A 25,128-nucleotide genomic window follows, 5' to 3' on the forward strand; every position below is an offset into this window, starting at 1 on the left:
AGCTCTTTGGGTGGATGCCAGAAAGTTCAATTGGGCCGGTTTAGCTGTTGGGGGTCCTGCCATGATTTCTTTGTGGTGCTGTTTCATGAGTTCGAGAATGTCGGGTTTTGAGTGGCGCAGGTTGCCCCTCAGGTCCGCCAGGCATTGTATGTTGTTCCGCGAGTGCAATTTTTTCAGTTTGTGCACCAGCAGGCGGTTTGCTTTATTGCTGTTTAAGTAATAGTATTGCTTTGTGTAGGTCAGGGCCTTGGCTGCTCGGTCCGCCAAGTGCATTTCTAATTCAGATTTTGCTCTCTTGAGTTCCCGGCCGGTTGCTTTGGTCTGGCGCTTTTTGAAGGAACTCTCCAACTCCTTGACCCGACTCTCCAGCTTGTCCTGTTGTAATTGGTTGGATCTCTTGAGCCTCGATGAGCAGTTGATCGCTACCCCGTGGACCACTAGTTTCATGGCGTCCCAGATGGTTGCCTTTGGGATGTCGTCAGTAGAGTTCTCCGTGAAGTAGTTTGTTATAGCTTCGGCTATTTCTATTTTGCAAGCTACGTCCGCCAGGATTTGGTCTTGCAGTTTCCAGGGCCATCTCGGCGCTTCAGGCATTCCCAGGGTCCGTAGTCTCATAACGATTGGAGCGTGGTCTGAGAAAGCTCCCAGGCCAATGTGTATGTCCTCGACGCAGGGGAAGAGCTCACGGGGAACCAATAGTAGGTCTATTCGCGAGTGGCCTCGGTGGACGTGCGAGAAGGAGGAGTAATCCCTCTCCTCCTTGTTGAATAGCCTCCAGGTGTCTACGGTTCCGGTTTCCCTTAAGAACTCAGCCATGGCGAGTGCTTTGGTATAGTCCTCCCTTTTGGGGGGGGGGGGGGGAGTGTTTTGTCCCGGTCCGGGTCTGGCGTTAGGTTAAAGTCTACGCCGATTAGCAGTTGGCCCTTGGAGAATGCCGTTATTGATGGCAGGAGGTTGTGGAGAAAACGGTCTTGGGCGCTATTTGGGCAGTAGATCGCTACTAAGGTGATGGGGAGGTCTACGAGGAGGCCTTTCAATGATAGGTAGCGCCCTTCCAGGTCCCTTTTAATTGAGATCTGGGTCAGAGGCAGATCGTGGCTGAGGAGGATGGCAATGCCTCTCTTTTTTTGGCCGGAGGAGGCGAAATCACGTCTTGGGTAGCGGAGGAAGGATATCCGCTTTTCGTCGATGGTTAGAAGGTGTTTCTCTTGTAAGCAGACGATATCCGCGGATGATTCAGAGGGCTTCCGCTCCACCGATTTCCTCTTGCCGGGGGCGTTCAGGCCTTGGACGTTCCAGGTTAACATAGTGATTTCCTTATCCGGTGTCGCCATTTGGGTTAAGTGCATTTGTTAGTTGAGGCAGCCCCCCGGGTAGTGTTTGTGTCGTGTAGCTTAACTTGGGTTTCTGTGGTTCCTGTTCCCTTCGTAGAGAGTTTCCGTTTCCGCGACTCCCTTCTCCCACCTTGAACAAAAACTTGGTCATAGGGTCCAGCCTTCGACCAACGGGGTCTACGGCCGGGCCAACGCAGCCAACTAGGTTAGAGGCCAACGCGCCTCTGGTGTTTCCAGTGAAGAGCTGTATGTTCACCCTCATGTAGGGTTCGGGCCTTCTGGATGGGGTGCTGGTTTTGCTGGGTCACTGGGGCTATTCCTGCCGGGTAGGACCCCTGCGCTGTTTAGGTCGGGGGCCCCTGATGTTTGATGTTGTGGGCCCGTCAAGGGCCCAGGCTGCGAGGTGTCCCACCGAGCTCGAACAATTGAGGATTGAGGCGCTGCGGGTTTGTAGGCTGTTTTGTAGCCCAGCACAGTAGTTGTTCAGCTTTTGTCCTTGTTCCTGGGAGGGGGGCCGCGCGTTCTGCGGCGGCGCTCGACTCGGGCCCATGAGTTCGAGGGTTCATGCCTGGAGTCTCTGGGGTCGGGTTCTGCCCCGCTTGGTTCCTCCTCCCCGACTTCGGGGTTCATGAAGTTTTCTGCTTCTCTAGGGCTGGAGATCTGTCTCGTGTGACCCTCCCAGAGGAAGGTTAGTGCCTTAGGGAAGCCCCACCGATATGTTATCTTCTTTTCACTGAGCCATTCTGCCATAGGCTTTAGGGCTTTCCGTTTTGCTAGTGTGGTTGCCCCCAGATCCTGGTACAGGGATATCGCTGCATCTCTGAAGTGAATCCGTGCCACGTTTCTGGCCTCCCGCATTATTTCCTCCTTGACTCGGTAGAAGTGCACGCGGGCTAGGACGTCTGGGGGGGAGGAGGATTGTTGCCTCGCCCGGGTTCTGTGCACCCTGTCGAGTTCCAGGGGAGCATCGCCAGGAAGGGTTATGATGAAGCGGAATAGATCTCTTACGTAATGACCCAAATCGTCATCGGAGACCGAGGTGGGAATGCCTCTTAGGCGGATGTTATTGCGCCTCGATCTGTTTTCTGCGTCCTCTTGTTTGGCTTCGAGGGAGTTGCATCTAGCCTCCAGAGCTGCTATCCTATCCGTGCCTGCCCCAATTTCAAAGTTTTGCTTGAAAATGGTGGTTTCCTTTTCCTCCGTTCTCGCCTCTATTTCGCTTACTCTTTTATCTAGGGATGAGATCTTGCTTTTCACTTCATCCGTCCCTCTTTGGTATTCTTTAGTGATTGCTGTGAGGAGGTCTTGAAGATCTGCTTTCGTGACCGTTTGCGATGTTGGTTCCGGGGCCGCATCTGAGGGAGGGCCTGCTGTCGTGCTTTCGTTGCGCTCTCCTTTTTTGGCTTTCTCCGCCATTGTTGTAGATAGCAAGGCCGCTATGTCGGTTTGTTTTGATGGCTTGGGATTTCTGGACATTTTGATCTGGCTTGCGTGCTGTTGGCTTTGAGACAGAGGAACCTCGGGGGGGGGGCCTTGTCGGAGTTAGTGGGACTCCCTGGGTGAGATTGGGTTCAGGGCTTGGTTTGGGTTGCCCGTTCTCTTGTTCTGCGTCAGGCGGTCAGGCAGGATTCGAAGATTATGGGAACAAGTCTCTGAGCCTGGTGGGCAGATCGCTTCACTCTGGTGTGGGTAGGAGCACCCTGCCTGGGGTCTCTTCCAGGGAACTCCCAGCTCAGCGGCTGCCCTGGTTTCCTACGGGTGGCAGGCAGGTCCCCCCCAGAGATCTCGGGGAGTAATGGACTTTTAGGTGGATTTGTGGCCCCCTCCGAGTTTAGGTAGTTTGTAGTTGGGCCCCTCAAGCCCCCTCCGGAGAGGGGTTCGACTGGCGTAGGTTCTGTGGTGTGTGCACTCTGGTGCGGCAGGTGCTGCCTTACCTTTTGTCCAGGTTGTGGGTTTGGACTCTGGCTGCTGTGGGGGCCTTCCTGTTGCTATGGGTGTGCACTTAGCTTTCAGGCTTTCGGTCCCGAGGGGGGCTCCGGACCGCAGAGAAGGACCCAAGCGCCCCAGTGGCTTAGGGAGCGGGCTTCAGGGGGTCGGGGGGAGAGGTAAGCGGGTCGGAGTAAGGGAGGTTGTCTGGGAGGCCTGCGGAGCCCCCGGTTCACGCTCCTGCGTGCTGCTTTACTGGAGGCAGGGGGCCCGGACAGTGCCAGGAGCTGAGGCCGGAGGGGCGGACTGCACCTCGGGCTGTGCTTCAGTTGTGGCCCCCCGCTTCGTGCTGTGGTGGGGGGAGGTGGCCCTTGCCCTGAAGCCGGACCCGGCCCCTGCGGGACCCCCGGAACGCACCTCTGCGTGCTGCTTTCCTGATGGTGGGTGGGGAGGTGAGCGGGTCGGAGAGGGGGGGATGTCTGGCAGGCCTGCGGGGCCCCCGGCGTGCTGCTCCGCTGGTGGTGGGGGGGGCAGGCAGTGGCGGGAATCGGGTCCGAGCGGGTCAGACAGAGGGAGGTTGACTGGGAGGCCTGCGTAGTCCCCGGTTCACACTCCTGCATGCTGCTTTGCTGGCGGCAGGGGGCCCGGACAGCGCCAGGAGCTGCGGCCGGAGAGGCAGACTGCACCCCGGGCCGTGCCTCCGTTGTGGCTCCCCCCTGCTTCGTGCTGTGGTGGGGGGAAGGCAGCCTTTGCCCCAGAGCCAGTCCCAGCGCTTCTGCACGCTGTTTTCCTGAAGGTGAGAGGGGAGGTGAGCGGGACAGAGTGGGGGAGGATGTCTGGCAGGCCTACGGGGCCCCCGGCTCACACTCCCGTGTGCTGCTCCACTGGTGGTGGGGGGCCTGGACGGTGCCAGGAATCAGGTCCGGAGCCGCTGTCCGCATCCCAGGCCGGGCCTCAGTTGCGTCTCTGGCCCGCCTGATGCCGAGGTGGGGGGGGGCGGCCTCTTCTTTGGTCCTCTTAGTGGCCTCGCCCCGGTAGAGTCGGCCCCCCCAGGGAGGAGCTAGCGGCCAGGGAGGATTCCCAAGCTGGACTCCGGGGCACTGGATTCGCCGCCCGCCGCCAGGTGGGTCGTGGGCAGGGTGGTCGCAGATCTTCGTGTCGGAAGCCGTGCACTTGCAGATGGGCTCTCCGGGAGATTGTCGCCCACCTCCGAGGCCCGCCGGGGACCCCCGGTCCTGGGGGACGGGTCCTCCTGCTAGCGAGCGTGGGTCCTAGAGGGAGCCACCGGCCATTTTGGTGTAGGGGCCGATGTCGTTTCCCGCCTCACAGCGGGTCCCCGGAGATCTCGGGATCCACTCAGCGACGGGGGTCAGCAATCCTCCATTTCATGCCGAGTCTCATCTACGTCAGTTAGGTGTGCTTTTTATTCGGCTGGTTAGGCTCTCACTGGGGCATTGATGGTGGCTGCGTGGCCTCGGCCGGGAGCTCTCACAGAGCCTGTCCGTCTGCCATGGCTCCAAGCCATGCCCCCAGAACAACTCATTTTTAAATTTCTTTTTCTCTATTAATTTTAATTTTAAGTGAGGTTTTAGTCTTCCCTTTTGTGCCTGGTTTTCTCTGTCCGGTTTTATTTTTATTTCTACTCATAAATGTGTAAAGTTTATATTTAAACTGTTTTCACATTATTAAATAAATCATAGGGCAAGTTAGGCCTTCAATGATCCTGACATTTAAGTTAATAAATATCTTTTGTTTAAACTTAAGTCTGTTGTCTGTGTCTTACTTCATGATGCCTTCACAGTGTGTGTCACCCAAAGGCGTCCCCCTTATTTGGAGAAGAGTACTAGTGCATATGAGTTTGAACGTGCCAAATCGCAGGGGTGAAACAATGGCTGGCATTGTGTGGATTGTTTAGCATCAGTGCCGCAGCGAGCTCCATGAGTGATGGGGGAGCTCTCTGGAAACCAGATCGGCATTACAGCAGTATGTCTAAATTTCATAAAGGGGGAAACAACAGTCAAAATTGCAATTTGAGGCTCCCAGTCAAGCTAAAAACAACAAAGTGATGGAGGAATGTCCCAGTGGGAGCTCTGTCATCTTCCCTGGACCCCAATGGTGCATTTAACAACATTAAAAGTATGTTTAACCAACTCCAAGCTGGTATACAATCATTGGATGGAAAGATGGACACTCTAACATGTAAAGTGGACCACATATAGGTATGCTTGGATATGCATGGGGAGAGGCTAGATATGGATGCAGGCCAGGTTTCTGCTGTTGAGGATGTATCCTCAGCTGCGCCACGTGATCCCGCCCAGATCAAGAAGGCACTTAAAGAACTGGCTGAAAAGCAGGAGGATTTGGAGTCGTGATCCAGACAGAGCAACCTGAGGATAATGGGAGTCCCGAAGTCTGTGGATCAAAGGTCTATGGAGCCTCTGGTTGAGTCCATTCTGCGTGAGGCGCTTGGGGGAGACTACTTCTCGGCAGTCGGCACACATTGTAGAAAGGGTGCACCGAATCCCTAGTGGGAGAAACCTGACCCTGGTTCACCGCAAGACCAATCATAGCCTGTGTGTTGAATTATCGAGCCATAGACCTCGCACTATGAAAAACCAGAGAGAAGGGAACATTGACAAACAAATGGGACTCTGGCCATCTCTTTCCAGACTTTTCGGATAAGGTGCAGGTGTCAGGGTGGACATATATTGATGTTAAGAAGCGACTGAGGGAGAGGGGCATGAATTACAGCATGCTCTTTCGATCTAAACTCATAGTGGAACACAAGGGCGACTACTGTGTTTTCAAACCCCGGATGAAGCCAATACTTTTTTTTGAGTTGCTGCCGAGAGCCCTGAGTCACAGGGGAAATAATGAACATGGGGAGCATTCCCCGTGAAATATGAGTGTGAGCTGATACTTCATGTAGGGTCTGTGATAGTTGTTGGTTGAGGGAGGGGAGCGTATATTGTTGATGGAGTGCTTGGGTGGCTGGGCACTGTAGTAGCCCTTGTGCGAGAGCATATGACAGTCCCTTGTTTTGGGTGGGGAGGTGATAACTGGCATGTTGGGTTTGCCGTTGAGGGGGCAGTGGGGTTTGGCTTGTTTTTGGGGAGGGATGGTGGTTAAGGGGATCGCCCTCGCTCAATTTATATTTTCCTGTTGTTGTATGCAATGGATGTACTGGGAAATTAGGTATTTGCGAGAATGCTCACAGACCGCTGTGAATGAAATAGCTGACTATGGGTAAGTCACTTAAAGGTATGACATGGAATGTTAGGGGTTTGAACTGCCCTTCTAAGTTTTGTAAAGTATTACTGTACATGGAACAGCATCAGATTGACATAGCGTTTCTTCAGGAAACACACTTAAGATTGGGTGAGGCAAGATTTGGGCAGAGGTGGGCTGTCACTGTTACTTCTCTTCTTACTCCTTCTATTCTAGGGGGGGTAAGTATACAGCTTAGTGGCTTTCCAATTGATGGAGGTGGTTCGGGACCAGGAAAGGGCAGGCACTATTGGTGATGGGAGCTTTGCATGGTCAGGCAATTACCATGGTTAATTATTACGTCCCTAATAAGGATACAGTAGACACATTGGAGTGGATAGCTCGACAGATTGATAAAAGTCCCAATGGGATGATTATATGGGCTGGGGACTTCAAAACAGTGTTGGAACCGGATCTAGATTGAACTGGGGGAGGGGGTTCCTTGATCGCACTTAAAGTCGACTCGTACATTGCAGGATCTCAGTTGGACATGGGGGTTGATTGACACTTGGAGGGCCAGGCATGAGGGGGAGAGAAGCTATACGTTTACCTCCGTGGCCCACCCTTCAGTGTCTTGACTGGACTATTTCCTGATCTCAGATACAGTTGAGGGGTGGGTAACTGAGGTTATTATTTTGGCATGTACACTATCGGATCACGTGCCAGTGATGTTGCCTGTAGAGATTCCAGGACGCCGGCGTGAGCGCCCAGCATGAGCGTTCAAGAGTGAAGGCCTGACTGATGAGGTGTTCCGTACCAGGATAACACAAATGATTGATGCATTTTTGGGGGAAAACGTTGGCTCTGTGCCTTCCTATTCTATGGTGTGGGAAACATTTAAATGTGTGATGAGAGGGGAATGTATCTAGAGGGAATCGGGGATACTGAAACAGATTTGGAGGGAGCTAACAGATATTAGCACCCTGGCGGGGGAGCCAGCCAATCAGGTGGCTAGGAACGTGGGTTTGAAACACCAGTGAAAGCCTGCGTTCTATGCCGGCTGAAAGCTGACTCCCCCTGCCGCAATCTTCCCAACAACTCTCTGTGCCTTTTTTGTGCGTTTTCTTTACTCTCCCACCCCCCACTTACCTTATTTCTGCAGCAGCGAGTGCCGCGGCCGCTACTTCTCCATGGCTCCTGCTGGCCACCATGGAAAGGGAAGAGAGGCTCTGTAGGGAGCCCTGCCTTCCCTTTCCATGGTGGCCATCTTGGACAAGTATTTTCCTTTGTTCAAGGGGTCGCACGCCGCGTTCCATTGAACAAAAGAAAATCCTTTATTTTTTGGCACCCTGGGTTACTGCTTTGGCAAAAATCGCACAAACTACACCCACCACCTTCTTTGTGGATCACAATCAACTTCTTGCTACACAAATATATCACACAAATTAATTGGGAAACACACAAATCACAATATTTTATCTCAATTTTAATTCAAGCAATAATTAGTGCTGGTCAGTGAACACAAACAATTACAAAGGTAGTGCTGTGCAATTTCAATGTTAGATGGTGAGTTTTAGCAGCTCAATTGATGCTATTTTTAGCAGCACTCCCTGATAGTAATTTTTCATCAGTTCTCCCCCTTCCTCATAGTTCATTCCCTTAATACAGCACCAATGACACCACCAAGTTTACAGTCCTGGGGAGTACCCTGTAAGAGTTCTCGCAAATAGGATTGGACAGTCACCATTCACTCTCCTCCCAACTGCTGCCTCTCTCTATGGATTGGTTTAAGAGTCTGGAACAGATATATGGCAACTTCCATTTGCAATGCTCTTTGTTTTCATGTCAAATGTTGACAAAAATCTAGATGTGTCTAAACTTTGCGATGTACTACTAACTGCCATAATATATATATATTTTCCCATTCAGCTAATCATGGGGAATTAAATAAAAAGACAGCCAGGACTGCACCATTTTGTACAACTTTTTGGCAATTTTCTGTTTTTTTTCACAGAAAACATAACAGTTACGAACATATAATTTACTCTACATATTCATAATTTCACTCTTCACCAGTTCACCAAATCTTAAATTTGGGACCTTTTCAGATCAGCCAGGAACCTAGTTTAACTGGCCATTATAGTTTCCTAAATCACAGGTGGATGAATTTTATTTCACCAAAATTGCCTGAAAATTATCTACAAAATGACAAATAAATAAAGAATATCCGATTTATGGGTGCAGGGAAAATGCCTAAATGATGATAGTCCTTTTAAACAAAGTGAACCTTCATATGTGCAAATATGAGCTTCCCTTCCTCCATGCCATTTGTCTCTGTGGGGCAGTGATTTTTGTTAGTCTCTTTGAAGTTGGTTGCATATATGATGTTGGAGTTTCAACCTCCCTTAATTGTAGCTCCTCTTTTCACACCTCCTACTTACATTCTGGTCATGCATCAGCCAAAACAGTTGACATGCATATAGCTGCCTTTAAAGACTACAAGTCAAACGGACACTTGGTTTTCCACGCCTTTCAGGCAAGCCACATTTTATTGTTTTTGTAAACCACTGGGATGCAAGCCAGGCTTTCCGTGGGGGGAGTCCTTTGTCCCACAGCAAGCAAAGGGTTTGCCTCAGGCCCACAGAAACGTTTACATGGAAACAAAGCAGGCTTTTCTTTTCAAATGTTTGCTGGTATTTTTCATGCGAAACATGAGACATTACTTTTTGTCAACACGCACCATGTATTTTCTGTGACATTTTTATGCGAGCAGTGGTACATTTTTTATATTTAAACTGCAAACACACAGGCAAAGTTGTTTTGGTATTAGTTTTAAAAAAATCATGTTTTTCATGTGAAAGGGACCTTTGAATTTCTTCTACCTTTGTGAATTAACATGTTGCTTTACCACTGGTAATGACAGGTAGGCTCTTTTCACATGTCCCTTCAGTTCTGGAATTTGGGGACTTCTCAGGTCTGAAAATGAATGTTGCGAAATCAGTGCTTTTTTCACTCACAGAGCAGTTTGTTGATGGGTTTGGGTTTCAGTGGCATATGATCTGCACCCGTAATCTGTGGATCAATATTGCGTGATCCACTGAGGTTTTATACCAGCAAAATTGTCAAAAGGTATTAGAACACACACGAACGGTGCTGAGTTTACCACTTAATCTTTATGGAAGAATATCATTGGTAAAAATGGTCCTGCTCCCTATGTGTTTTTAAATGTGCCCATAGCGATATCGAAGTCATATTTTCATGAAGTGCAGTCTGATATTTCTCAGTTTATGTGGTTGGGAAAGCAAGCGCTTATATCACAAAAGAAATTGGTTGCGCCATTAAATTAGGGGGGCTTGGCATTACCGGATTTCGAGGTGTATTATGAGGCAGCTGAAGCTGATTTCTTGTTTATTGGTTTGAGGGTGGGGTGGAAAGGAGATGTGGAGATGGAAAGGGCGCTCGCAGCACCATCTTTGTTAAGGGCGGTAAAATTAGAAGCCCCTGGAAGGTCATCTAAAGTAACGAATATGGTGGAGTTATCTTGCAGATCATGGGTTGACATTGAGGAGAAGGGGACGGGAGAGGTTCTTTACTTCCCCCAAACTCCCAGTCATTAATATTCCAGGGTTGCCACTGACTAGTGTTCTTAAATATGCACGCTGTATGAAACGGTTGGCTATTGCATGTTTTCACAACCTCTTCTCAGACGGGCAGTTTCTAACTGTGGAAGCACTACGGAGTAGGGGGGTCACTACACCCCTGGATCTGTTTCTGTACTTTAGGTTAAGGGATTCCCTGAAGAGTCTATTTTCCACCTTTCTGGATGAACCGAAAGTAGCCGCTACACTGGATGGAATGATAGAGAGGGTGGGCACCAGTAAGATTTTGTCCAATCTCGATAGTAAAACACAGGCAGCTAGACTGGGTTGGCCAAAATCATCTCGAAGGCACTGGGAGGTCTTTCTGGGGGATGCAATACCTGAAGAACTGTGGAGATATTGTTGTGTGCAGACGAGGAAGAGAGCCCTTAATAGGTTTAAGTTAATTCATTTAAAATATCTCCATCAATTCTATTGTACCCCAGCAAAATGACATAAACTGTTTCCTGATACCCCAGATGAATGCGCCCGAAGTGGCATAGCACCGGCAGATTTTTAGCATGTAGCAAGGAGCAGCCCTCCAATATTGGAAATGGGTCCTTGAAACACTGGGTGATATTATAGGGGAAAGGGTGGTGCCTGATCCGAAAGTGAGGCTCTTAGGTCATACTAAGCAGATCACTGGGCGGGTGCGGAAGCTGGCCAGGCTATTACTACTTGTAGCTAAGAGGAGGGTGGCCCTCGTGTGGGCGAGATCTCAAAGTCCCACATTAGTGCAGTGGAAGGAAGATCTTCTTTATTGTAACAAAATGGAAATGGAATACGCAAGAATGGCCCATCCCTGTGTCAGGCCTAAAGAGACCCGGGGCCCATATAAGCACCATCTTACACTACAGGCTCGAGAAAGTGAGCTCCACTCTGAAGAGGAGGTATCTTGAATGAATGATGATAGTAACTGACAAGAGATTTGATGTATGTTCATTTTATAGGGGAGGGTGCATGATTACTGGAGGAAAGCAAAATAACTGAGATTATTGAAATAGCGGGAAATGTTAGCACAATAATGATTACGCTCAATGTATAAAGGCAACGGGACACAAGATGAAGGAGTGTAATGTGGGATGGGGGGGCTTGATTCACTGAGTCGCTGTCACTGAGCCACAAAATAAGGTGGGAAAGATGTTTGAGAAGAGGAAGCGGCATCAGCAACATTTGGACATTAAAACCACAATTGTGAATGGAATGGTAAAATTATACATTGAATTTAATGAATGCAGGATCGTGCAACCTTGCCATTATCTGAGAGGGAAGGGCATAATGTTCAAATTGATGACCACTACGGCTGCGCCGTACTCCAATGCAAGAGATGTTAGGCTGGCTCCTCCGAGTGTGTGCAATGACTGTGCATGTTTACAGTGCAGCACATGTCTCCCAACTTTCCTAACCCATTCAAATCTGCCGTCACAAGCAGAGGAAATATTACTCTCCACTATTAACCACACAAGCAACTAAGCAGACGGAACAGGCACCAGCGACCCGTCTAACGATTCTCTTACAATCGCCAAGTCCACCATGAGAAGGAACTGAGAAACCAGAGATATCACATGAGGATTGGTGCAGCCACCACCTAATAGCCAAAACTAAAAAACATGGAACATGCCGTCCCCTTTCATGCACCTGCAATGTCGAATGTCGTCCAGCACGCGTTTGCCTGGCTCTGACATTATCACACTTCACCTTACTCTTCAGTCAGGTCCCCAGCTTAGGCGTGATCCCTAAGAACTACGACCAGCAAGCCTCCTGTTACCACGCATGAAGGATGTATCTTGTTGTACAGCCATCAGCTGCCTCTCGGCTACAAACAGGACTTGTGAGTGAAATTGCGCACAAGTCCCCATTCGTCGATTCATGGAACCCAATACACAGGGCTTACCCTGCACTTGCGAGGAACCCACGCCTGTCCATCACATCACTGTGAGCCGACAAACACCTTGCGCGAGACTCCAATGGAAGGGCCGGCTGGGCCTGCGCAGCCACCATAAAAGGGGGGGAACTCGTGGAATGACGAAGAACAAGCAAAAATGTGGGCGTTACGAGGGACGTTACACCGTCAAACAATCGCACCGCCCATACATGTGCAAAACAAACATATTCATGGAATTGAACAGGCAACGCCGGTGCATGAAAAACCATGTGCAAATTCAGAAACACCTACGCTACGCAATAGCAGGCGTAAACATCAATGCGCACGCTAACAAATGCATAAAAAGCATGCATGATCAATAAACGCACAGATACAGCCACAATGAATGCACCATTTGTTGCAGCAGTCATCCTGGGACACCGCAGGAGGAGGAGGCGGGCCAGGGCCCGGATCTTCCACCCAAGGAACAGTCTTTTTGGGATGCCTGACGACCAGGTCTATGGCAGGTATAGGTCCCCCCCACATATCATCCTCGACCTGGTCACGGAGTGGGAAAATGACCTCACATCACCCACCATGTGCTCCCAAGCACTGGGCCCCTTGCAAAAGCTGCTCACTGTCCTGCATTTTTTGGTGGCTACTGGCTCATTTCAGGGTACCACCACCATAGTAGGTGGCATCTCCCAGGCCACCCAGACACACTGCTTATACCAGTTGTTGGCAATCATAACTGCATGTCCTTCTGTTCGCCGGCATATCTATATGCCCAGAACACCAGCAGAAAGGCAAGCAGTGGTCCAGGATTTTTTATCGGTTGTCGCACTTCCCAAAGGTGCTAGGTGCCATTGATTGCAAACATGTTGCTCTACGTCCACCTCGAGCAACAGAGCACATCTATCGCAACCAGAAATATTAGCACTCCATCAATGTTCGGGTTGTGTGTGATGCCAAGGGCATCATTACTGGTGTATGCCAACTATCCTGGCAGCACCCAGGATAGTTACATCTTCAGGATGTTCCCGCTACACCGGGCCCTCGAAGCTGGGAAGCATGGCAACACATGGCTCATTGGTGAGTATGAATGTCCATGCACATGCATGCATGCATGCATGTTGCACACAGACCAATAGACAATTTCAACAAATGACAATGACAACCATTTTCACCTGTACAGGGGACAGTGGCTACCCTCTGAGCACGTACATGACGCCCATATGCAACCCCAACACACCTCCTGAGGTAAGGTACAACACTGCCCATATTGGAACTCAGAGCATATTGGAGCGCCCATTCAGAGTGCTCAAGTCACGTTTCCGGTCCCTTGACCACTCTGGTGGTGTGTTACTATATGCACCACAAATAGTCTGAAGGATCAGTGTTGCAGCATGTGTTCTGTACAATGTTGCAACACAGCGTGGCGTCCTGGTGGACATGGTGGTGGCACCCCATCCACACCCACAGGTACACTGCTTGCGTATGGCTGGGCAAAGGGCATGTGGAGAGGGAGAGGCGGCACGCATCCAGCTTGTGTAATCTTATTTCACATAAAATCCTTCCCCTGTGGAGTGCACACAATCCCGCCAAATCCAAGGTGCCATTCAAAGATGACAATGGGCCAATACACTGTGCACACAAAACCACCCTGAGAAAGTGCCCTTACAAAAGAAACACATTGAAGAGGGAGGACACCACTACAACCATGCCAACCATTTAATTAAATCACCTCTTTTGCATCAAAACCCCCGCATATGTAAAGTTCAAGGATATTTATACTGCACACAATCCCCACTGTAGTGGTCCCCTGGTGCTCTGGCACATCTGACTAACATACCTGTCAAATGTGTAAGCATCAATACATCCTGAAACATCATGTCTGAACTGCAAGCCATACATGACCCCAACAATTTACATGGGCACATAATACAAGCACAATTGCAAATAAATGCACACATGTCCTACTGTTGGGTGTCCTGACCCACGTTTGAGCTATCATGCTGCAACATTTGGTGCTGTGGGCTTAGAAAATCCAAGATGGCCAAAAAGCCCACAAGTGCGCCAGAATCCAGGAGAACCACGCAGTTTGTGCGCACACCAAAATGGTTACCTAACTTGCCACCCACCAGTGTAAAGAAAGATCTTTGTTAACAAAATCCACTGTAACTGATGTCAAAAAGTTGCTGAAATCGTGACTCATTGGACCACTTTAAAGATTCAACCCTTTTGTGGGGTTCCACATAACCATCTTACTGTAAGGAGCCCCATCAAAACAATGTTAAGCAAGGATTTACTACCATGGAAGAACCATTCCTGTTTAGAATGCATTAATCCAAGAAAGATCCCAAAATTGCATGCAGTACCAACAAAATCCTCAAGGCGGCGCTAGCGGTCTAAACTTTGACAGGAGAACTGAGTGCAGTTGCTGACAAAGGGATTTGACTCAGCTGACTTCAAAGGCTGCATTTTAATTAAAAATTAGCCACATGCTGTTCCCAGAGGCCTGAAGCCTGGGAAACCCCCTCACCTCTAGAGCTTCACACCAGGAGTTAGAATCTCACATGACCTCTTGATTGATAGAAGGCAGACTGGCTGGGAGCCTCCTGGAGACCACACAATAGGCTCTTGCAATTGAATAGGATATGCTGATTTTGACTGTTTCCTGTCAACAAAGGCCTGCCTGCCAGAAGACACATGTGACTGACCCACCCAAGTCTTGGAGGCGGACTCCAACACTCTGAGAACTGAATTGAAAGCAAAATATATATTTTACAGAAACACTGATAACTCTTTGTAATCAAATGACAGAAATGTATAACTTTGAGAGCCTTAATTTAAAAAATGTACCTTCAATTCAAGCCCAAACTCCAATTTGTGCGATGTTCTGGGGGCAACCTAGCAGTTAAGAGGGTATTACTTAAAATGTCTGCAGGTGAAAAGTCTGATACTTCATCAATTAATGCCTGCATGCCTTGCGCACATGTGTATAAATTTGGGGTAATGTCTGATATTGGTAACCTGATTAAAAAGTGCAAATGTTGCCATTTCTGAATGCAAGCTCCCAGGAAGAGCAGAGTTGAACAGGGGCTACCATCAGTAAATGCATGATGGGTGCATGTAATTTTAAACAAATGTGTACCTGTGCAAATATGTCTTTTGGGTCAAAATATAGATTGTGTGTAATTTGACAGGGGTGGGTTCTCTGTACCATAAACAGACCTCATCATGATGACACTTCATTTCATTCCCCCAATCAAGGGGAAGCGGATGAAGTGGCCAATGACAAGTGGAGAGGGGTAGAGCTTAGTGATGCTGCACACACACCCATTTTCAAAACAGATAAAAGCAGACAGGCAGGACAGATAGGGACCTTCAAATCCATTTGCTGCGGGACGCTCTGCCGGGAAAATCCATACTTTACCTCCATCAATCTCTAGAGAAAGCTGTGCAGAAAGATCCAGACTTCAAATCCATCAATCTCCAGAATCCAGAGAGAGAGAGAGCTGACCCAGATCACTGTGAAGTGCAGAGACCAGACCAGAGTCCAGTCTAAAACCTGACCAGATCCGTGGCGAGGCCCATTTAATTCAAGAATATAGTGTGAGTACCTAGCAGAACTGTGCAGAACCAATCTCTTAGTTAAAATAATCTAATCCAAGCTATTTTAATCTAAGTAGAACTGCCTCCTAACGGTCACCTGTCATTTGTAAAGCTGTCACCTGTCATTTCTAGTTGCTAGCGGTCATTTGTCATTTTGAACTTTAACATTTCAAATCTGAAAAACTACCTTTATTTAATCGCTCATATCTCCGTGACCGTTTGTCCTAGAGACTTGCAGTAACTTTCCTCTGAAGGCTTAGAATCTCAGCTTTTCAACGAACCTAGAACCGCATTCCGATTCCCTATCGTTTTGCCGCAATCGCGAAAAACGCACTCGTGAATTTGCCACGATTTGCAAATTTCTCAACGTGTGAAAACAGCAGTTTTCTTGCTTTCAGTTGCCAAAAATTCGTTTAACCTGCTAGTTACTCCTAGATCCTTGCTAAAGTGAGCCTGGACTAATATTAACTTGATACCACTCACCCTGAACCTCTAGAGGGAATTAAAAGCATTTTAGCATATTTTTCACTTCATTGCCAGCACATATAAAAGCATTTTGGGCCTGTGTTTCCAACTTCTGTAGTCTAAGCTTGCTGGGGTGAACGGGATTACATTTTATTGCATTTCTGAGAACTGTGTGCTTTCCTTCCATTTCCTTGCATTGCATAAAGGGGGGAGGGGATTGCCAGAGAAAAGTGATTACATTGTTTTGTTGAACGCATATTGAGTATTTTCTGTACTGCATTTTCATTCCACCTTGCATCCATTTGAAACCATAAAGTATTGTTGCTATCTTATCCATCCTATAACCACTCATCATTGATTATAAAGAAGTGTGCTAGTGCCAGACTATCCATTCTTGATTACTGCTCAGATTCAGTGTGATATTCAATTATTAAATTATTATAAAGTGTGATATATATATCTATTGTTTAAATTATCAAATAAACCTTTTAACTTGCAAAACAGAACTACTTCTTGGCTCAGTGGGGTCAGGGGGATTCAAAGAGAGGGGTGTTATATAGGGGTAGTCATCCAGAACGCATGAACTGGACATAAAGATATATCAATAAGGGTTTCCATTCAGTATCCCAGACTAGGCATTGACTTAGCTGTAGTGTTGAATTGAATCCTCTTACACTACAATGTGCATGATGCGCACACACATGTCCCTATTGTTGGGTCCAGAAAAGCAGTGCAGTATTGACCCACAAGTTACTCAACATGTCAACATGACCACGATAAACCCCATCCACAAAAAAACAATTAACAAGAGGTTTGTGACAGAGTGCGACCCACTAGAATTACCACATCCAGACATGCAGCACGTAAAGTAGCCATTCCATAACAATCAAGATAAATGCACATCTTACCTGTCCCCTTGGCATGCAGTCGAGAGTCAAATTTCATCCCATGAAATAGCCAACATTACCTGATAGAAGGATCTGCAGACAATTAACAAAATGAAACAGAGTGCAGCTAACACATCCATGCACCCAAACATTCAAGACCCACAGGCACTCCTCAATGACCTACAACACATGCAAACAACAACTCACAAGACAACCATCAACATGTGTCCCAGCCTACATGCAGCAACACCTGCACACTGCATGCAAATCCAACACACAAAATACACACACTGACAATCAACATCCACCACACTGCCTTTCCCCCTGAATGACATGCAGCAAATGTGCATGTCACATATACCCATTCACTAGACGTTGACAAATACACAATGCACACATCAGTCAACATGCTGCATGAAAATGAGAAGACATCACATATGCAGATATTTGAGCCCACAAAAATGCAGGTACACCCCTGAAAGACTACCAATGACATGATGATGCATGCCATCATCTGCGTAGTATTAAGACGGGAGCACATTTATTTAATCATTTATGTCACTTGTTAGATGCTTTTACAATTATCAAAATTGGGTGGGGACAGGGGAATGTAGACAATGAATTACAGCAGAGATAATTAATAGAATTAATAGTACAAACAAATCTTGAGAAGAACAGGCAGGGGAGACAAACCTACTATGCCCTGTGAGTGTTCAGGACCTGCTAGTGTAGAGGGGTGGTGTGGTAAGGGAAAAGGTGCTGAAGTGCACATGTTAATGTTAAAGGTATTTATTTAGCGCACTGTCACCAACAGAGTTGGTCTCCAGGCGCTCAGGCGGATCTGTAAACAGAGAGGTGGGGTTAGGTTAGTGAGTGAAGAGGGCATAGGAAAGTGAGAGGTGGTGTCCTGTTGGCAGCTTCAGTTCGGTTTTCAGTGTGCTGAGCTAGCTTGGCTGTGAATATAGGATCGAAGTGAGTCCCTGTGTGCTGTTGTTGTGATCTATGTGTTGATTGTTTGTTGTTGCGGTGTGGTTGAGTGCGTGCGGTTTGCTGTGAGTGAGTGGTTGTGTGGGTTTTTGTGTGAGTTAAGTATGTAGAAATGTGAAATTTTGGTTAGTGGGTTATAGGTCTCTTAATCCTTGTAGTTTGTTTATGTATCCAGTTGTCATGATAGGTATATTCTTTCTCTCCTGTCTATTTTGTAGGGCGATGGCGTGGCTGGTTCCCAGCTAAATTATGTGAGCTCAGTACACCCGGTTGGGCGAGCATTATCCCCTACTTAGATAGTGGTGTTATATTGCCATTCCCCTGCTCCTTCCTATCTATATACTGTCTGTGGTCCATTAGGTAGGTATATTCTTTCTTTCCCCTTTCCTGAGTGTCTAGTTTCTAGGGCAATGGCGAGGCTGGTCCCCAGCTAAGTTATTTAGTTCAGTGCACCCGGGTGGGTGATCCATATCCCTACTTAGGGAGTGGTGTTATATTATCATTTCCGCTCCTTCCTATCTATTTACTGTCGGTGGTCCATTGCTGCCTGTGATTACAAGTGGGCCAAGCTGTTAATGCTAGGTCATACCTTGCTTTCCTTCCCAATTGATCTGTGGATGTTCTTTGATATGATTCTAGGTGGTCTATCTTCAATTGATAAGTGGATTTGTTGCAGATCGGTATATCCTTACTTCTATTAAGGGTCGAAGGCTTAGGGAATAGGGGATAGGTTCCTCTCTCAGCCTAGTTCCGCAGTGTATGCCCCTAAGGGTATTCTTTCTTGATATGGGGTGAAGAGCCAGGATTTGAGGATTTCCTGAATTTTAGGTGATCTCTTGTGTTCAGTATGTTCTTTGGTAGTTCGTTCCAGGTTTTTGGTGTGAGGTGAGTGAAAGAGAATCCTCAGAGTTGTCTTTTGATGTATGATTTGGGTTCCAAACGGATGTCACTACTGGATCTGAGTGGCCTTGTAGTGTGATGTATGTTTATGTTTCTTCTAAGGAACTCTGTGCCTTGGTTGTGGATTGCTCTGTGCGTTATGCACATTGATTTGAACTTGATCCTCTGTTTGATGGGCAGCCAGTGCAGATTTTTCAGTGCTGGTGTGATGTGTTCTCTTCGAGGTAGTTTAAGGAGCAGTCTGGTCGTCGCATTTTGTATGTGTTGGAGTTTATTTAGGAGTCGTTCAGGCATGCCTAGATATAACCTATTGGCGTAGTCTAATCAGAACATGATGAGAGCGAAGACGGTAGTTGTTTTGTTGGTGAATGAGAGGAATGGTATGATCCTTTTAGCCGATTGCAGGAGAAAGAAGTATTTCTTCATTAGGGCATTGACTTGTGGCTCTAGAGTGAGTTGATTGTCCATCCGGACTCCCAGGTTTTTTTACAATCGATGATGGGGCTGGGGTTTCACCAAGTTCTGTTGGCCATGGGATGTAGAGGTTGTCTTCTCTGTTTTTTGTGATTATCATTCTTCTGTTTTGCCTGTGTTGAGTTTGAGGTAGTTTAAATTCATCCAGTTGTATATTTCACGAAGGCAGTTCTCTAGTGTTGAGTTTTCTTCTTGTGAGTCTTGTATTTTATAGGCAATTTGTGTATCGTCAGCATAGTTGTAACAGGTGAGGCCATGTCTTTCAATGATTTTAATTAGTTGGGACAGGTATATGTTGAATAGAAGTGGTGAGAAGGATGATCCTTATGGGACTCCGCATGACAATTCTCTTGGGCTTGATTTGAAACGTTTCATCCATATGGTTTCTGTTCTGTTCGTTAGGAAGGATTTGATCCATAGTAAGGCGTTGTGGGTGATTCCAAATTCTTCCAGTCTCATGATGAGGATGTTGTCGTTAACTGTGTTGAATGACGCTGAGAGGTCTAAAAGTATCAGAGCAGTGTTGTTATTTGAGTCTGCGTTTGCCTTTAGATCATCCCAGATTGAGATACGTGCTGTTTCTGTTCTCTAATTAGTCTCAAGCCTACTTGTGCCTGTTTTAATAGGTGGTCTTCTTCTATGAATTCTTTGTTTGTTCTATATATTTGTGTTTCCAGGAGTTTAGCCGGGTAGGGGATGTTGGAGATGGGTCTGTAATTGGAGCGGTCCTCTACGTTTCCTGCTGGATCCTTGAGGAGTGGTTTGATGTATGCTGTGAGTTGAGTATATGCTCTGCATATATGTATAATATGATTGTAAACATTTCTTATGTGAATCTCCTGTTGCCAAGCGTGAGGTCAGATGATTCCAGTGCATGGAATTCTCAGTATTGTTATTGCTTGAGCAACAGCAGTTGGTTGAGGGCTGCAGAGCTGGTTGGGGGTCTTTACCTGCGTGTCTTATACTGTGCCATGACATTCAATAAATCTTTCTTCTGACTTACCGGGCGTGGTCTGTGGCACAACATTGGCGACGAGGATGGGATGCTAAAGGAACTGGCGTCCATCTGGGACCAGACCACGACCTGAAGACCCCCGACCTTGAGGCAAGGAGAGGCCGCCGTCCTTCTAGATCCGTTTCACGCCGTCTGCCGGATCAGAGAAGTGGCTGGAAGCCCACCAGCCTGTGGAGCGGCTTCACCCTACGCCCGGGGGAACAGCTATTCCGATGTTGAAGAAGAAGACCCTGTGAAGGTGATTGCGTTCCCCGCTCTACCAGGAAAGGGGGGAGCTTGGCCTTGGAGCTGCGGATCCGTTCGGGGTATAGGCGTGAGTGGCCGCCCCCCCCCCTTCTGCCAGCCGAAAGGGGAACTCCGTTTTGCAGGTGCAGAAGCATACGGAGTGCTGGCGTGGGTGATTGCCCCTCCACTTTCCCAACTGAGGGAGAGTTTGCTTGGGAGCACCAGATTGGTGCTGGGCGCTGCGGTGGGAGATTAACCCATCCTCCGCCAACCCAGAGGGAGAGCTCAATGCAGCCTGCTTCCTGGAGTGATTTGGAAGGTGTGGCGACCATTGGCGGATACTGAAGAGTCTCCGCCCACACGCGCGTCAGCTGTCATGTGACCAGGGGTGGTCATGACACGTGACCGCGGCTTACGGCAGCAATCAGGAAGTGCTCTGGGATCAGAGGAGCGGAGGAGAATCAGCTGTGTTCGCTTACCCGCCCAGGGCCCAATCGGGAAGGCGGTGTCGGCGTGTGTGTGCATACCCTGGAGACAACGTGTATATTCTAATAGTGCACAGGTGAGGCTTTATTCTTTTGAGAGCCCACATGGTACAGTGAAAGAGCGAGCTACATTGTGCACACATCTGTTTGCACACCAGCCAAACGTTATACCTCAGCAATTTAAACTGGAAGTGTGTGGATTGAGTGGAGAGTAGCAACACATTAACATTTAAGCACTGAACAGCAAATGGCTTTGTCAGGTGTCCCTGGGCCCCAAATGTTTATGCCCACACCGGGCCCACCAAGGATTAAGTGGGACCCCTGGAAGAAGGGGTTTCTCCATTATGTCAAAGCTACATGTGGTAATGGAATGTCGGTTGAACGGAAAGTAGCAATGCTCATGCACTTTCTTGGCTATGAAGGCCAAAGGATTTATGATACACTCCCAGACACAGTGGAACTAGATATGGAAGGTGGGGCGAATGATTTTGACGAAGTGCTAGCAAAGTTAGATAAACATTTTGAGTCCAAAATAAGCATGGTACTTGAACAGTATCACTTTGGTATGAGGTTCCAACATGAAGGGGAGTCTGTGGAAGACTATATTACAGCTTTGAGACACCTATCCATAAATTGCAAATTTGGCGGAACATTGGACGAGCACATAAGGGATTAATTCAACCTACATTGTGCCAACGACAAGATACGTGAGGAAGTGTGGCTAAAAGATGACCCCAATCTGGAAACATCTGACGTCACGCTTGGCAACAGAAGGAGATTCACATAAGAAATGTTTACAATCATTTTATACATATATGCAGAGCATATACTCAACACACCCCATTGTAGTGAAGTGACTCGCAGCCTTCTTAGGTTGACTTGCTAGGTTTATTGGTATCTTTACAAGCCGTCAATCAGGTTACATACAAGTTACAGGTAGGACATATAAAAACACTGGCAGCCGATCACCCAGGCCTCTGGTTGAAAAACTGACCAGGTTAGAACATTCACCCATGCATTCCATCACTCAGGCATAAACACTCCACATGACATCACAACATTCCTTCTGCAAAGCCAAGCCATACACAACACAGATTACACCTAATGGGACAGCTCTGCTCTTCCTTTATGGGCAAACCTCCCACTTTACATTGAAAGCAACTACTTCCCACTTCACTTAACCAGGACAGCATCACTTTTCTCCCTATGGGCCAGCTCCTTTCTACATCCTATGCAGCATGACTTCTCATTTCATTACTGGGACACAGCTTCCTTTCATCTTCTGGCCCAGCTCCCTGTACAGCCCCCGGGACTCAGCTCTCCCTCCAGATCATGAACTGCTGCTCCCTCATGCTACGGGGTCTATGGGGTCTTTTTCCTCCCCCTTTGGCGCACTGAGTGATGGGTCTTACTTGTATTGGGGGCAGTGTTATCCTTCTTCTTGTCCTTTCCTTTCATGCACCCCCCGCAGCAGGTTTCTTCAGCTTCCTACTTTTTCTTGCACTTGGGTTCTTCTTCTTTAATCGGATCCAGTTAGAGTTGCCCAAGTGTTTGAAAATGCTGTGAGACTAGATAGTGGACAGATTTGGAATATGTCCAGAGTCGCTAAAATGAAGAAGTGATGTAATTATCTATGAAATGTTGCATTTTTGCTTTCATGGGTTGTCATTTTCACTTTTGATATTGTTCCAATTTCATGGGTTGTCAATTTTACTTTTGATATTGTTTCATTTTCATGTCTCTGTAGTTATGTTAGAATAACTAATTAAATTAAAATTTGTTTTTGTTTTAGATAAGGGAGGGGGGTGTGTTGAGTATATGCTCTGCATATATGTATAATATGATTGTAAATATTTATGTGAATCTCCTTCTGTTGCCAAGTGTGAGGTCAGATGATTCCAGAGCATAGAATTCTCAGTATTGTTATTGCTTGAGCAACAGCAGTTGGTTGAGGGCTGCAGAGCTGGTTAGGGGTCTTTACCTGTGTGTCTTATACTGTGCCATGACATTCAATAAATCTTTCTTCTGACTTAGCTGGTGTGGTCTGTGGCACAACACTGATTTGAAGGATTGTGGCACTCTCCCTGTTGCGATCGATTGGTTGAGGGCGTTCTTGAAGTACTCCATTGGTGTTCCTTGTGAGAGGATTGGTTTGTAAATGCCAGGGGGGCAGGGATCTGCGGGAGAGTCTGATTTGTTGCTTTGATTTACCAGTTTGACGGAAGTCTCAACTGAGATGCGTGGGATGTTTCGTAGTTTGTTCAGGTATTCCTTGCATAGGAGGGTGTCTTCAGTGTTGTGGTTTTATGGTCTGTTTTGTATGGTCAGTTGGATGGTCATGATTTTATTTTTGAAATGGTCTGCAAGGTCATTGCATACTTTCATCAATGATATTGGAGCGTTGCTGCAGCTGGGTGGGTTTTTTATTTAGTTTATGATTTTAAATAGTTCTTTTTGGGTGTTTGGTGCTTTGAGGATTCTGTTGTCGTAGTATTTCCTTTTTGCTTTTTGTATGAATGGGTATGTTGTTGAAGTTTGAATTTTTTTCCGCAGTCTTTATTGATCCTCCATTCTAGTTCTAGGTTTTGTTTTTTCCTTTTCATGGCGCCTAATAATGGGGTGGACCGTTTTGCTGTTGCTCTTTTGTGGGATGGATTGAACGTTTTTTCTTTGGCGATTTCCTCAATAGTTGTGCACGGGGTGAAGTGCTAAGAAAATAAATTAAAAACTTAAGTCCAACCTCCCGTGGTGAGGCTGAGCCTGAGCAACTGCAGTATATAGACAGCGACTTGGATGAGAGATGTGGGGGGTCAGGGCTTTGAGAATATATAAGGGCCCTGCACATCTGTCATGCTACTGTACGATTAGCAGGGAAGAGAGGAGGAGAAGGAAGAGAAGAGAAGGGTATTGAGGCTTTTTTGGAACTTAAGGAGGTCCTCCTCAAAAAAGCATTAGGAGAGGGAGGCAATTACACAGAAGGCAGCCTGCCAAGGAAACTGATCGACCACCAGCTCTCTGTTCAGCAAACTGCTTCACACACAGTTAGTTGGTGCCAGAGGACCTCAGGAGTCTAGAAGGGTAGTATTTTGTCAGGAAGCGTTGAAAAATAGAGTGGTGCCCGGCCCCAGATAGCCTTGTCGATGATACAGGGTGATTTTAATTTAACTCGTTCTGAGACCGTGAGCCAATGAAGGCTTTTTAGGGCAGGAGAGATGCGGTCCCTGGGCCTGAGGCCAAGGATAAGTCTTGCTGCCCTAAACTGGGTAAGCTGGAGGGGTTGCAGGGTGGACTAATGACAATTAAGGAGGAGGCTGTTGCAGTAGTCTAGCCTGGAGAGAACCAGAGCACGGGTAACATTGAGTCTCTGGGGGAAGGTGTGGAAGGGTAGAGTTCCTTTGAGAAGGAAGAGCTGAAAGTGGGACTTCTTCACAATGTCATGAATATGAGGGATGAAGGAAAGGGTGGAGTTGAAGATGACTCCAAGATTCCTGGCTTCAGAGAAGGGGGCAGGAGGGGAGCACATGGAAGAAGGCCATAGAGAAGGGAAGAAATAGGGTGCAGGGGATCCAATAGGGAGACTCTCAGTTTTTCTGGCGTAGAAGCAGAGGTCATGTGCAGTGCACCAGACCTGGATGGCGGAGAGGCAGTCAGGGATCAATAAAGGTGCAAGTGTGTCAGTAGGAAGTTTGAAGAAGAGTTGTGTGTCGTCAGCTTAGCACTGGAAGTTGTGGGAAAAGGACGCAATGTTGCGTTCCAGCAGGGAAATGTATATGTTAAAGAGGCAGGGCAAAATAATGGAGCCCTGGGGGATGCCACAGGTGGAGAAGGAAGTAGGGTGGGGAGAAAGGGCCCAGAATGGTTTTGGAGGAATGGTCAGTTAGGAATGTGCTAATCCTGTCCAGTGCCCGCTCCAAGATACCAAGCATGTCATGGAGCCTTTTTATAAGGATGGAATGATTCACTGTGTCAAATGCAGAAGAGCAATCAAGGAGGATGAGGACAGCAGGGGATTTTGAATTGAGGGATGCAAGCTGTTCTTTACAGGTGTTCAGGAGAGCAGTGTCGTGGCTCAGGAAGCTTTGATCCACACTGGTGGTCATGTAGAC

Source organism: Ambystoma mexicanum, chromosome 6q (assembly GCF_040938575.1).
Source record: "Ambystoma mexicanum isolate Mex_15411 chromosome 6q, UKY_AmexF1_1, whole genome shotgun sequence".
Taxonomy (NCBI): domain Eukaryota; kingdom Metazoa; phylum Chordata; class Amphibia; order Caudata; family Ambystomatidae; genus Ambystoma; species Ambystoma mexicanum.